We start from the raw sequence: 14,104 nt of genomic DNA, 5'->3' as shown, positions 1-14,104 counted from the left end.
TGTCAAGGTGGAAACGTGCAGGATGCAGATGTCCCAGACTGGCGAGTGGAGTGCTGAAAAGAAACGGCGTTCAGCCTCCTTTGTATGAGATGTTCCCAGGACGCTGTAAGAGCACTGTGGAAAGGGAGTTTTTTCTCCACTTCCTAAAGAGCTGGAAGCAGGCCAAGATGTGGTTTGTCTCCCATTGAGGGGTGGATCCAGAACCAGTGCCTTGTGCTTTCCACCTCGAGAGCAATGGAGGGCATGGCTCAGAGCAAAGGGGCCTTTCTGACATAGCTGCTTTCCGACGCTCTCTAAGCAGTGTAAAATGGTGGTTGGAAAAAGGCATGCAGTTTATCGCCTCCAAAGCATGTGGATGCTCAATCATTTGGGAATCAGCACAGTCGCTTCAGGGGAAGATGTAGGCATTTCGTCTGAGCCGGGTTGGCAAGGTGGAAATGCGGCAGAAGCAGATGTTGCAGATTGGTGAGTTAAGGGCTGAAAAGACACGGTGTTCAGCTGCCTTTGTATGAGACGTTGCCAGGACGCTGTAAGAGCACTGTGGAATGCGAGTGCTTTCCCAGCTTCCTAAAGAGCTGGAAGCAGGACAGTTGCTGGCTTGTCTCCAATTGAAGGATGGAGGCAGTGCTTTGTGCCTTCCACCTCTAGAGCAATGGAGGGCACGGCTGAGATCCAAGGGCCCTTTCTGACATAGGTGCATTCTGACACTCTCTGAGCCAGTGCACAATGGCGGTTTTTAAAAAGCCTATTGTCTGCTCCTGCTAAGCATGCGGAAGCACAGTCATCTGGGCCTCGTCCCCGTTGCTGAAGGGGAAGATGTAGACATTTCGTCTGAGCCGGGTTGGCCAGGTGGAAATGTGGCAGGAGCAGAAGTTCCAAATCTGCGAGTTAAGCGCTGAAAAGAAATGGCATATCAGCTGCCTTTGTATGAGATGTTGCCAGGACACAGAAAGAGCACTGTTGAAAGCGAGTTCTTGCTCAGCTTCCTAAAGAGATGGAAGGAAGATGGTCTGTGGCTTGTCGCCGCTTGAGGGGGGGAGCCAGTGCATTGTGCATTCCACGTCTAGAGCAATGAAGGGCACGGCTGAGAGCAAAGGGGTCTTTCTGACATAGCTGCTTTCCAACACTGTCTCCAGCAGTGCACAATGGTGGTTGGAAAAAGGCGTGCAGTCTATCGCCTCCTAAGCACGTGGACGCTCAATCATTTGGGACTCAGCCCAGTTGCTTCAGGGGAAGATGTAGGCATTTCGTCTGAGCCGAGTTGGCAAGTTGGAATTGCGGCAGAAGCAGGAGTCCTACAGCTGCGAGTTAAGGGCTGGGAAGAAATGCCATTTGAGCTGCCTTTGTATGAGAATTTCCCCGGTCTGCTGTAACAGGACTGTGGAAAGCGAGTTGTTTGTCAGCTTCCTAAAGAGCTGGAGGCAAGACAGTTTATGGCTTGTCTCCAATTGAAGGATGGAGGCAGTGCTTTGTGCCTTCCACCTCTAGAGCAATGGAGGGCACGGCTCAGAGCAAAGGGCCCTTTCTGACATAGGTGCATTCTGACACTCTCTGACCCAGGGCACAATGGCGGTTTGTAAAAAGCCTATTGTCTGCTCCTGCTAAGCATGTGGCAGCACAATCATGTGGGCTTCGCCCCCGTTGCTTAAGGGGAAGATGTAGGCATTTCGTCTGAGCCGGGTTGGCAAGGTGGAACTGTGGCAGAAGCGGAAGTCCTAAAGCGGCCAGTTAAGCACTGGGAAGAAATGGCGTTTGAGCTGCCTCGGTATGAGAGTTTCCTCGTATGCTGTAACAGCACTGTGGAAAGCGAGTTCTTTCCCAGCTTCCTAAAGAGCTGGAGGCAAGAGAGTTTATGGCTTGTCTCCCATTGAAGGATGGAGGCAGTGCTTTGTGCATTCCTCCTCTACAGCAATGGAGGGCGCGGCTGAGAGTAAAGGGGTCTTTCTGCCTTTGGTGCTTTCTGACACTCTCCCAACCGTTGCACTTCGTGGTTAGTTAAAATCCTATTGTCTCTCTCCCCATCAGCATGTGGAACCACAATCCTATGGGCCTCATCCCAATTGCTCAAGGGGGGGATGTAGGCATTTCGTCTGAGCCCGGTTGTCAAGGTGGAAACGTGCAGGATGCAGATGTCCCATACTGGCGAAGAGGTGCTGAAAAGAAACGGCGTTCAGCCTCCTTTGTATGAGATGTTCCCAGGACGCTGTAAGAGCACTGTGGAAAGGGAGTTTTATCTCCACTTCCTAAAGAGCTGGAAGCAGGCCAAAATGTGGTTTGTCTCCCATTGAGGGGTGGATCCAGAACCAGTGCCTTGTGCCTTCCACCTCGAGAGCAATGGAGGGCATGGCTGAGAGCAAAGGGGCCTTTCTGACATAGCTGCTTTCCGACGCTCTCTAAGCAGTGTAAAATGGTGGTTGGAAAAAGGCATGCAGTTTATCGACTCCTAAGCATGTGGATGCTCAATCATTTGGGAATCAGCACATTCGCTTCAGGGGAAGATGTAGGAATTTCGTCTGAGCCGGGTTGGCAAGGTGGAAATGCGGCAGAAGCAGATGTTGCAGATTGGTGAGTTAAGGGCTGAAAAGACACGGTGTTCAGCTGCCTTTGTATGAGACGTTCCCAGGACGCTGTAAGAGCACTGTGGAATGCGAGTGCTTTCCCAGCTTCCTAAAGAGCTGGAAGCAGGACAGTTCCTGGCTTGTCTCCAATTGAAGGATGGAGGCAGTGCTTTGTGCCTTCCACCTCTAGAGCAATGGAGGGCACGGCTGAGATCCAAGGGCCCTTTCTGACATAGGTGCATTCTGACACTCTCTGAGCCAGTGCACAATGGCGGTTTTTAAAAAGCCTATTGTCTGCTCCTGCTAAGCATGCGGAAGCACAGTCATCTGGGCCTCGTCCCCGTTGCTGAAGGGGAAGATGTAGACATTTCGTCTGAGCCGGGTTGCCCAGGTGGAAATGTGGCAGGAGCAGAAGTTCCAAATCTGCGAGTTAAGCGCTGAAAAGAAATGGCATATCAGCTGCCTTTGTATGAGATGTTGCCAGGACACAGAAAGAGCACTGTTGAAAGCGAGTTCTTGCTCAGCTTCCTAAAGAGATGGAAGGAAGATGGTCTGTGGCTTGTCGCCGCTTGAGGGGGGGAGCCAGTGCATTGTGCATTCCACGTCTAGAGCAATGAAGGGCACGGCTGAGAGCAAAGGGGTCTTTCTGACATAGCTGCTTTCCGACACTCTCTCCAGCAGTGCACAATGGTGGTTGGAAAAAGGCGTGCAGTCTATCGCCTCCTAAGCACGTGGACGCTCAATCATTTGGGACTCAGCCCAGTTGCTTCAGGGGAAGATGTAGGCATTTCGTCTGAGCCGGGTTGGCAAGGTGGAATTGCGGCAGAAGCAGGAGTCCTACAGCTGCGAGTTAAGGGCTGGGAAGAAATGCCATTTGAGCTGCCTTGGTATGAGAAGTTCCCCGGTCTGCTGTAACAGGACTGTGGAAAGCGAGTTGTTTGTCAGCTTCCTAAAGAGCTGGAGGCAAGACAGTTTATGGCTTGTCTCCAATTGAAGGATGGAGGCACTGCTTTGTGCCTTCCACCTCTAGAGCAATGGAGGGCACGGCTCAGAGCAAAGGGCCCTTTCTGACATAGGTGCATTCTGACACTCTCTGACCCAGTGCACAATGTCGGTTTGTAAAAAGCCTATTGTTTGCTCCTGCTAAGCATGTGGCAGCACAATCATGTGGGCTTCGCCCCCGTTGCTTAAGGGGAAGATGTAGGCATTTCGTCTGAGCCGGGTTGGCAAGGTGGAACTGTGGCAGAAGCGGAAGTCCTAAAGCGGCCAGTTAAGCACTGGGAAGAAATGGCGTTTGAGCTGCCTCGGTATGAGAGTTTCCTCGTATGCTGTAACAGCACTGTGGAAAGCGAGTTCTTTCCCAGCTTCCTAAAGAGCTGGAGGCAAGACAGTTTATGGCTTGTCTCCCATTGAAGGATGGAGGCAGTGCTTTGTGCCTTCCACCTCTACAGCAATGGAGGGCGCGGCTGAGAGTAAAGGGGTCTTTCTGCCATTGGTGCTTTCTGACACTCTCCCAACCGTTGCACTTCGTGGTTAGTTAAAAGCCTATTGTCTCTCTCCTCCTCAGCATGTGGAACCACAATCCTATGGGCCTCATCCCAATTGCTCAAGGGCAGGATGTAGGCATTTCGTCTGAGCCCGGTTGTCAAGGTGGAAACGTGCAGGATGCAGATGTCCCAGACTGGCGAGTGAAGTTCTGAAAAGAAACGGCGTTCAGCCTCCTTTGTATGAGATGTTCCCAGGACGCTGTAAGAGCACTGTGGAAAGGGAGTTTTTTCTCCACTTCCTAAAGAGCTGGAAGCAGGCCAAGATGTGGTTTGTCTCCCATTGAGGGGTGGATCCAGAACCAGTGCCTTGTGCCTTCCACCTCGAGAGCAATGGAGGGCATGGCTCAGAGCAAAGGGGCCTTTCTGACATAGCTGCTTTCCGACGCTCTCTAAGCAGTGTAAAATGGTGGTTGGAAAAAGGCATGCAGTTTATCGCCTCCAAAGCATGTGGATGCTCAATCATTTGGGAATCAGCACAGTCGCTTCAGGGGAAGATGTAGGCATTTCGTCTGAACCGGGTTGGCAAGGTGGAAATGCGGCAGAAGCAGATGTTGCAGATTGGTGAGTTAAGGGCTGAAAAGACACGGTGTTCAGCTGCCTTTGTATGAGACGTTGCCAGGACGCTGTAAGAGCACTGTGGAATGCGAGTGCTTTCCCAGCTTCCTAAAGAGCTGGAAGCAGGACAGTTGCTGGCTTGTCTCCAATTGAAGGATGGAGGCAGTGCTTTGTGCCTTCCACCTCTAGAGCAATGGAGGGCACGGCTGAGATCCAAGGGCCCTTTCTGACATAGGTGCATTCTGACACTCTCTGAGCCAGTGCACAATGGCGGTTTTTAAAAAGCCTATTGTCTGCTCCTGCTAAGCATGCGGAAGCACAGTCATCTGGGCCTCGTCCCCGTTGCTGAAGGGGAAGATGTAGACATTTCGTCTGAGCCGGGTTGGCCAGGTGGAAATGTGGCAGGAGCAGAAGTTCCAAATCTGCGAGTTAAGCGCTGAAAAGAAATGGCATATCAGCTGCCTTTGTATGAGATGTTGCCAGGACACAGAAAGAGCACTGTTGAAAGCGAGTTCTTGCTCAGCTTCCTAAAGAGATGGAAGGAAGATGGTCTGTGGCTTGTCGCCGCTTGAGGGGGGGAGCCAGTGCATTGTGCATTCCACGTCTAGAGCAATGAAGGGCACGGCTGAGAGCAAAGGGGTCTTTCTGACATAGCTGCTTTCCAACACTGTCTCCAGCAGTGCACAATGGTGGTTGGAAAAAGGCGTGCAGTCTATCGCCTCCTAAGCACGTGGACGCTCAATCATTTGGGACTCAGCCCAGTTGCTTCAGGGGAAGATGTAGGCATTTCGTCTGAGCCGAGTTGGCAAGGTGGAATTGCGGCAGAAGCAGGAGTCCTACAGCTGCGAGTTAAGGGCTGGGAAGAAATGCCATTTGAGCTGCCTTTGTATGAGAATTTCCCCGGTCTGCTGTAACAGGACTGTGGAAAGCGAGTTGTTTGTCAGCTTCCTAAAGAGCTGGAGGCAAGACAGTTTATGGCTTGTCTCCAATTGAAGGATGGAGGCAGTGCTTTGTGCCTTCCACCTCTAGAGCAATGGAGGGCACGGCTCAGAGCAAAGGGCCCTTTCTGACATAGGTGCATTCTGACACTCTCTGACCCAGGGCACAATGGCGGTTTGTAAAAAGCCTATTGTCTGCTCCTGCTAAGCATGTGGCAGCACAATCATGTGGGCTTCGCCCCCGTTGCTTAAGGGGAAGATGTAGGCATTTCGTCTGAGCCGGGTTGGCAAGGTGGAACTGTGGCAGAAGCGGAAGTCCTAAAGCGGCCAGTTAAGCACTGGGAAGAAATGGCGTTTGAGCTGCCTCGGTATGAGAGTTTCCTCGTATGCTGTAACAGCACTGTGGAAAGCGAGTTCTTTCCCAGCTTCCTAAAGAGCTGGAGGCAAGAGAGTTTATGGCTTGTCTCCCATTGAAGGATGGAGGCAGTGCTTTGTGCATTCCTCCTCTACAGCAATGGAGGGCGCGGCTGAGAGTAAAGGGGTCTTTCTGCCTTTGGTGCTTTCTGACACTCTCCCAACCGTCGCACTTCGTGGTTAGTTAAAAGCCTATTGTCTCTCTCCTCCTCAGCATGTGGAACCACAATCCTATGGGCCTCATCCCAATTGCTCAAGGGCAGGATGTAGGCATTTCGTCTGAGCCCGGTTGTCAAGGTGGAAACGTGCAGGATGCAGATGTCCCAGACTGGCGAGTGGAGTGCTGAAAAGAAACGGCGTTCAGCCTCCTTTGTATGAGATGTTCCCAGGACGCTGTAAGAGCACTGTGGAAAGGGAGTTTTTTCTCCACTTCCTAAAGAGCTGGAAGCAGGCCAAGATGTGGTTTGTCTCCCATTGAGGGGTGGATCCAGAACCAGTGCCTTGTGCTTTCCACCTCGAGAGCAATGGAGGGCATGGCTCAGAGCAAAGGGGCCTTTCTGACATAGCTGCTTTCCGACGCTCTCTAAGCAGTGTAAAATGGTGGTTGGAAAAAGGCATGCAGTTTATCGCCTCCAAAGCATGTGGATGCTCAATCATTTGGGAATCAGCACAGTCGCTTCAGGGGAAGATGTAGGCATTTCGTCTGAGCCGGGTTGGCAAGGTGGAAATGCGGCAGAAGCAGATGTTGCAGATTGGTGAGTTAAGGGCTGAAAAGACACGGTGTTCAGCTGCCTTTGTATGAGACGTTCCCAGGACGCTGTAAGAGCACTGTGGAATGCGAGTGCTTTCCCAGCTTCCTAAAGAGCTGGAAGCAGGACAGTTGCTGGCTTGTCTCCAATTGAAGGATGGAGGCAGTGCTTTGTGCCTTCCACCTCTAGAGCAATGGAGGGCACGGCTGAGATCCAAGGGCCCTTTCTGACATAGGTGCATTCTGACACTCTCTGAGCCAGTGCACAATGGCGGTTTTTAAAAAGCCTATTGTCTGCTCCTGCTAAGCATGCGGAAGCACAGTCATCTGGGCCTCGTCCCCGTTGCTGAAGGGGAAGATGTAGACATTTCGTCTGAGCCGGGTTGGCCAGGTGGAAATGTGGCAGGAGCAGAAGTTCCAAATCTGCGAGTTAAGCGCTGAAAAGAAATGGCATATCAGCTGCCTTTGTATGAGATGTTGCCAGGACACAGAAAGAGCACTGTTGAAAGCGAGTTCTTGCTCAGCTTCCTAAAGAGATGGAAGGAAGATGGTCTGTGGCTTGTCGCCGCTTGAGGGGGGGAGCCAGTGCATTGTGCATTCCACGTCTAGAGCAATGAAGGGCACGGCTGAGAGCAAAGGGGTCTTTCTGACATAGCTGCTTTCCAACACTGTCTCCAGCAGTGCACAATGGTGGTTGGAAAAAGGCGTGCAGTCTATCGCCTCCTAAGCACGTGGACGCTCAATCATTTGGGACTCAGCCCAGTTGCTTCAGGGGAAGATGTAGGCATTTCGTCTGAGCCGAGTTGGCAAGGTGGAATTGCGGCAGAAGCAGGAGTCCTACAGCTGCGAGTTAAGGGCTGGGAAGAAATGCCATTTGAGCTGCCTTTGTATGAGAATTTCCCCGGTCTGCTGTAACAGGACTGTGGAAAGCGAGTTGTTTGTCAGCTTCCTAAAGAGCTGGAGGCAAGACAGTTTATGGCTTGTCTCCAATTGAAGGATGGAGGCAGTGCTTTGTGCCTTCCACCTCTAGAGCAATGGAGGGCACGGCTCAGAGCAAAGGGCCCTTTCTGACATAGGTGCATTCTGACACTCTCTGACCCAGGGCACAATGGCGGTTTGTAAAAAGCCTATTGTCTGCTCCTGCTAAGCATGTGGCAGCACAATCATGTGGGCTTCACCCCCGTTGCTTAAGGGGAAGATGTAGGCATTTCGTCTGAGCCGGGTTGGCAAGGTGGAACTGTGGCAGAAGCGGAAGTCCTAAAGCGGCCAGTTAAGCACTGGGAAGAAATGGCGTTTGAGCTGCCTCGGTATGAGAGTTTCCTCGTATGCTGTAACAGCACTGTGGAAAGCGAGTTCTTTCCCAGCTTCCTAAAGAGCTGGAGGCAAGAGAGTTTATGGCTTGTCTCCCATTGAAGGATGGAGGCAGTGCTTTGTGCATTCCTCCTCTACAGCAATGGAGGGCGCGGCTGAGAGTAAAGGGGTCTTTCTGCCTTTGGTGCTTTCTGACACTCTCCCAACCGTCGCACTTCGTGGTTAATTAAAAGCCTATTGTCTCTCTCCTCCTCAGCATGTGGAACCACAATCCTATGGGCCTCATCCCCATTGCTCAAGGGGAAGATGTAGTCATTTCGTCTTAGCCGGGTTGGCAAGTTGGAAACGTGCAGGATGCAGATGTCCCAGACTGGCGAGTGAAGTGCTGAAAAGAAACGGCGTTCAGCCTCCTTTGTATGAGATGTTCCCAGGACGCTGTAAGAGCACTGTGGAAAGGGAGTTTTTTCTCCACTTCCTAAAGAGCTGGAAGCAGGCCAAGATGTGGTTTGTCTCCCATTGAGGGGTGGATCCAGAACCAGTGCCTTGTGCTTTCCACCTCGAGAGCAATGGAGGGCATGGCTGAGAGCAAAGGGGCCTTTCTGACATAGCTGCTTTCCGACGCTCTCTAAGCAGTGTAAAATGGTGGTTGGAAAAAGGCATGCAGTTTATCGCCTCCTAAGCATGTGGATGCTCAATCCTTTGGGAATCAGCACAGTCGCTTCAGGGGAAGATGTAGGCATTTCGTCTGAGCCGGGTTGGCAAGGTGGAAATGCGGCAGAAGCAGATGTTGCAGATTGGTGAGTTAAGGGCAGAAAAGACACGGTGTTCAGCTGCCTTTGTATGAGACGTTCCCAGGACGCTGTAAGAGCACTGTGGAATGCCAGTGCTTTCCCAGCTTCCTAAAGAGCTGGAAGCAGGACAGTTGCTGGCTTGTCTCCAATTGAAGGATGGAGGCAGTGCTTTGTGCCTTCCACCTCTAGAGCAATGGAGGGCACGGCTGAGATCCAAGGGCCCTTTCTGACATAGGTGCATTCTGACACTCTCTGAGCCAGTGCACAGTGGCGGTTTGTAAAAAGCCTATTGTCTGCTCCTGCTAAGCATGAGGAAGCACAGTCATCTGGGCCTCGTCCCCGTTGCTGAAGGGGAAGATGTAGACATTTCGTCTGAGCCGGGTTGGCCAGGTGGAAATGTGGCAGGAGCAGAAGTTCCAAATCTGCGAGTGAAGCGCTGAAAAGAAATGGCATATCAGCTGCCTTTGTATGAGATGTTGCCAGGACACAGAAAGAGCACTGTTGAAAGCGAGTTCTTGCTCAGCTTCCTAAAGAGATGGAAGGAAGATGGTCTGTGGCTTGTCGCCGCTTGAGGGGGGGAGCCAGTGCATTGTGCATTCCACGTCTAGAGCAATGAAGGGCACGGCTGAGAGCAAAGGGGTCTTTCTGACATAGCTGCTTTCCGACACTCTCTCCAGCAGTGCAGAATGGTGGTTGGAAAAAGGCGTGCAGTCTATCGCCTCCTAAGCACGTGGACGCTCAATCATTTGGGACTCAGCCCAGTTGCTTCAGGGGAAGATGTAGGCATTTCGTCTGAGCCGAGTTGGCAAGGTGGAATTGCGGCAGAAGCAGGAGTCCTAAAGCTGCGAGTTAAGGGCTGGGAAGAAATGCCATTTGAGCTGCCTTGGTATTAGAAGTTCCCCGGTCTGCTGTAACAGGACTGTGGAAAGCGAGTTGTTTGTCAGCTTCCTAAAGAGCTGGAGGCAAGACAGTTTATGGCTTGTCTCCCAATGAAGGATGGAGGCAGTGCTTTGTGCCTTCCACCTCTAGAGCAATGGAGGGCACGGCTGAGAGCAAAGGGCCCTGTCTGACATAGGTGCATTCTGACACTCTCTGACCCAGGGCACAATGGCGGTTTGTAAAAAGCCTATTGTCTGCTCCTGCTAAGCATGTGGCAGCACAATCATGTGGGCTTCACCCCCGTTGCTTAAGGGGAAGATGTAGGCATTTCGTCTGAGGCGGGTTGGCAAGGTGGAACTGTGGCAGAAGCGGAAGTCCTAAAGCAGCCAGTTAAGCACTGGGAAGAAATAGCGTTTGAGCTGCCTCGGTATGAGAGTTTCCTCGTATGCTGTAACAGCACTGTGGAAAGCGAGTTCTTTCCCAGCTTCCTAAAGAGCTGGAGGCAAGACAGTTTATGGCTTGTCTCCCATTGAAGGATGGAGGCAGTGCTTTGTGCCTTCCACCTCTACAGCAATGGAGGGCGCGGCTGAGAGTTAAGGGGTCTTTCTGCCATTGGTGCCTTCTGACACTCTCCCAACCGTTGCACTTCGTGGTTAGTTAAAAGCCTATTGTCTCTCTCCTCCTCAGCATGTGGAACCACAATCCTATGGGCCTCACCCCCATTGCTCAAGGGGAAGATGTAGGCATTTCGTCTGAGCCGGGTTGGCAAGGTGGAAACGTGCAGGATGCAGATGTCCCAGACTGGCGAGTGAATTGCTGAAAAGAAACGGCGTTCAGCCTCCTTTGTATGAGATGTTCCCAGGACGCTGTAAGAGCACTGTGGAAAGAGAGTTTTTTCTCCACTTCCTAAAGAGCTGGAAGCAGGCCAAGATGTGGTTTGTCTCCCATTGAGGGGTGGATCCAGAACCAGTGCCTTGTGCTTTCCACCTCAAGAGCAATGGAGGGCATGGCTCAGAGCAAAGGGGCCTTTCTGACATAGCTGCTTTCCGACGCTCTCTAAGCAGTGTAAAATGGTGGTTGGAAAAAGGCATGCAGTTTATCGCCTCCTAAGCATGTGGATGCTCAATCCTTTGGGAATCAGCACAGTCGCTTCAGGGGAAGATGTAGGCATTTCGTCTGAGCCGGGTTGGCAAGGTGGAAATGCGGCAGAAGCAGATGTTGCAGATTGGTGAGTTAAGGGCTGAAAAGACACGGTGTTCAGCTGCCTTTGTATGAGACGTTCCCAGGACGCTGTAAGAGCACTGTGCAATGCGAGCGCTTTCCCAGTTTCCTAAAGAGCTGGAAGCAGGACAGTTGCTGGCTTGTCTCCAATTGAAGGATGGAGGCAGTGCTTTGTGCCTTCCACCTCTAGAGCAATGGAGGGCACGGCTGAGATCCAAGGGCCCTTTCTGACATAGGTGCATTCTGACACTCTCTGAGCCAGTGCACAATGGCGGTTTGTAAAAAGCCTAATGTCTGCTCCTGCTAAGCGTGCGGAAGCACAGTCATCTGAGCCTCGTCCCCGTTGCTGAAGGGGAAGATGTAGACATTTCGTCTGAGCCGGGTTGGCCAGGTGGAAATGTGGCAGGAGCAGAAGTTCCAAATCTGCGAGTTAAGCGCTGAAAAGAAATGGCATATCAGCTGCCTTTGTATGAGATGTTGCCAGGACACAGAAAGAGCACTGTTGAAAGCGAGTTCTTGCTCAGCTTCCTAAAGAGATGGAAGGAAGATGGTCTGTGGCTTGTCGCCGCTTGAGGGGGGGAGCCAGTGCATTGTGCATTCCACGTCTAGAGCAATGAAGGGCACGGCTGAGAGCAAAGGGGTCTTTCTGACATAGCTGCTTTCCGACACTCTCTCCAGCAGTGCACAATGGTGGTTGGAAAAAGGCGTGCAGTCTATCGCCTCCTAAGCACGTGGACGCTCAATCATTTGGGACTCAGCCCAGTTGCTTCAGGGGAAGATGTAGGCATTTCGTCTGAGCCGGGTTGGCAAGGTGGAATTGCGGCAGAAGCAGGAGTCCTAACGCTGCGAGTTAAGGGCTGGGAAGAAATGCCATTTCAGCTACCTTGGTATGAGAATTTCCCCGGTCTGCTGTAACAGGACTGTGGAAAGCGAGTTGATTGTCAGCTTCCTAAAGAGCTGGAGGCAAGACAGTTTATGGCTTGTCTCCAATTGAAGGATGGAGGCAGTGCTTTGTGCCTTCCACCTCTAGAGCAATGGAGGGCACGGCTCAGAGCAAAGGGCCCTTTCTGACATAGGTGCATTCTGACACTCTCTGACCCAGTGCACAATGGCGGTTTGTAAAAAGCCTACTGTCTGCTCCTGCTAAGCATGTGGCAGCACAATCATGTGGGCTTCGCCCCCGTTGCTTAAGGGGAAGATGTAGGCATTTCGTCTGAGCCGGGTTGGCAAGGTGGAACTGTGGCAGAAGCGGAAGTCCTAAAGCGGCCAGTTAAGCACTGGGAAGAAATGGCGTTTGAGCTGCCTCGGTATGAGAGTTTCCTCGTATGCTGTAACAGCACTGTGGAAAGCGAGTTCTTTCCCAGCTTCCTAAAGAGCTGGAGGCAAGACAGTTTATGGCTTGTCTCCCATTGAAGGATGGAGGCAGTGCTTTGTGCCTTCCACCTCTACAGCAATGGAGGGCGCGGCTGAGAGTAAAGGGGTCTTTCTGCCATTGGTGCTTTCTGACACTCTCCCAACCGTTGCACTTCGTGGTTAGTTAAAAGCCTATTGTCTCTCTCCCCCTCAGCATGTGGAACCACAATCCTATGGGCCTCATCCCAATTGCTCAAGGGGAGGATGTAGGCATTTCGTCTGAGCCCGGTTGTCAAGGTGGAAACGTGCATGATGCAGATGTCCCAGACTGGCGAGTGAAGTGCTGAAAAGAAACGGCGTTCAGCCTCCTTTGTATGAGATGTTCCCAGGACGCTGTAAGAGCACTGTGGAAAGGGAGTTTTTTCTCCACTTCCTAAAGAGCTGGAAGCAGGCCAAGATGTGGTTTGTCTCCCATTGAGGGGTGGATCCAGAACCAGTGCCTTGTGCTTTCCACCTCGAGAGCAATGGAGGGCATGGCTCAGAGCAAAGGGGCCTTTCTGACATAGCTGCTTTCCGACGCTCTCTAAGCAGTGTAAAATGGTGGTTGGAAAAAGGCATGCAGTTTATCGCCTCCAAAGCATGTGGATGCTCAATCATTTGGGAATCAGCACAGTCGCTTCAGGGGAAGATGTAGGCATTTCGTCTGAGCCGGGTTGGCAAGGTGGAAATGCGGCAGAAGCAGATGTTGCAGATTGGTGAGTTAAGGGCTGAAAAGACACGGTGTTCAGCTGCCTTTGTATGAGACGTTCCCAGGACGCTGTAAGAGCACTGTGGAATGCGAGTGCTTTCCCAGCTTCCTAAAGAGCTGGAAGCAGGACAGTTGCTGGCTTGTCTCCAATTGAAGGATGGAGGCAGTGCTTTGTGCCTTCCACCTCTAGAGCAATGGAGGGCACGGCTGAGATCCAAGGGCCCTTTCTGACATAGGTGCATTCTGACACTCTCTGAGCCAGTGCACAATGGCGGTTTTTAAAAAGCCTATTGTCTGCTCCTGCTAAGCATGCGGAAGCACAGTCATCTGGGCCTCGTCCCCGTTGCTGAAGGGGAAGATGTAGACATTTCGTCTGAGCCGGGTTGGCCAGGTGGAAATGTGGCAGGAGCAGAAGTTCCAAATCTGCGAGTTAAGCGCTGAAAAGAAATGGCATATCAGCTGCCTTTGTATGAGATGTTGCCAGGACACAGAAAGAGCACTGTTGAAAGCGAGTTCTTGCTCAGCTTCCTAAAGAGATGGAAGGAAGATGGTCTGTGGCTTGTCGCCGCTTGAGGGGGGGAGCCAGTGCATTGTGCATTCCACGTCTAGAGCAATGAAGGGCACGGCTGAGAGCAAAGGGGTCTTTCTGACATAGCTGCTTTCCAACACTGTCTCCAGCAGTGCACAATGGTGGTTGGAAAAAGGCGTGCAGTCTATCGCCTCCTAAGCACGTGGACGCTCAATCATTTGGGACTCAGCCCAGTTGCTTCAGGGGAAGATGTAGGCATTTCGTCTGAGCCGAGTTGGCAAGGTGGAATTGCGGCAGAAGCAGGAGTCCTACAGCTGCGAGTTAAGGGCTGGGAAGAAATGCCATTTGAGCTGCCTTTGTATGAGAATTTCCCCGGTCTGCTGTAACAGGACTGTGGAAAGCGAGTTGTTTGTCAGCTTCCTAAAGAGCTGGAGGCAAGACAGTTTATGGCTTGTCTCCAATTGAAGGATGGAGGCAGTGCTTTGTGCCTTCCACCTCTAGAGCAATGGAGG

The sequence above is a fragment of the Equus caballus genome, chromosome 23, assembly GCF_041296265.1.
Source record: "Equus caballus isolate H_3958 breed thoroughbred chromosome 23, TB-T2T, whole genome shotgun sequence".
Lineage (NCBI taxonomy): Eukaryota > Metazoa > Chordata > Mammalia > Perissodactyla > Equidae > Equus > Equus caballus.
Note: the sequence above shows the minus strand (reverse complement) of the source record.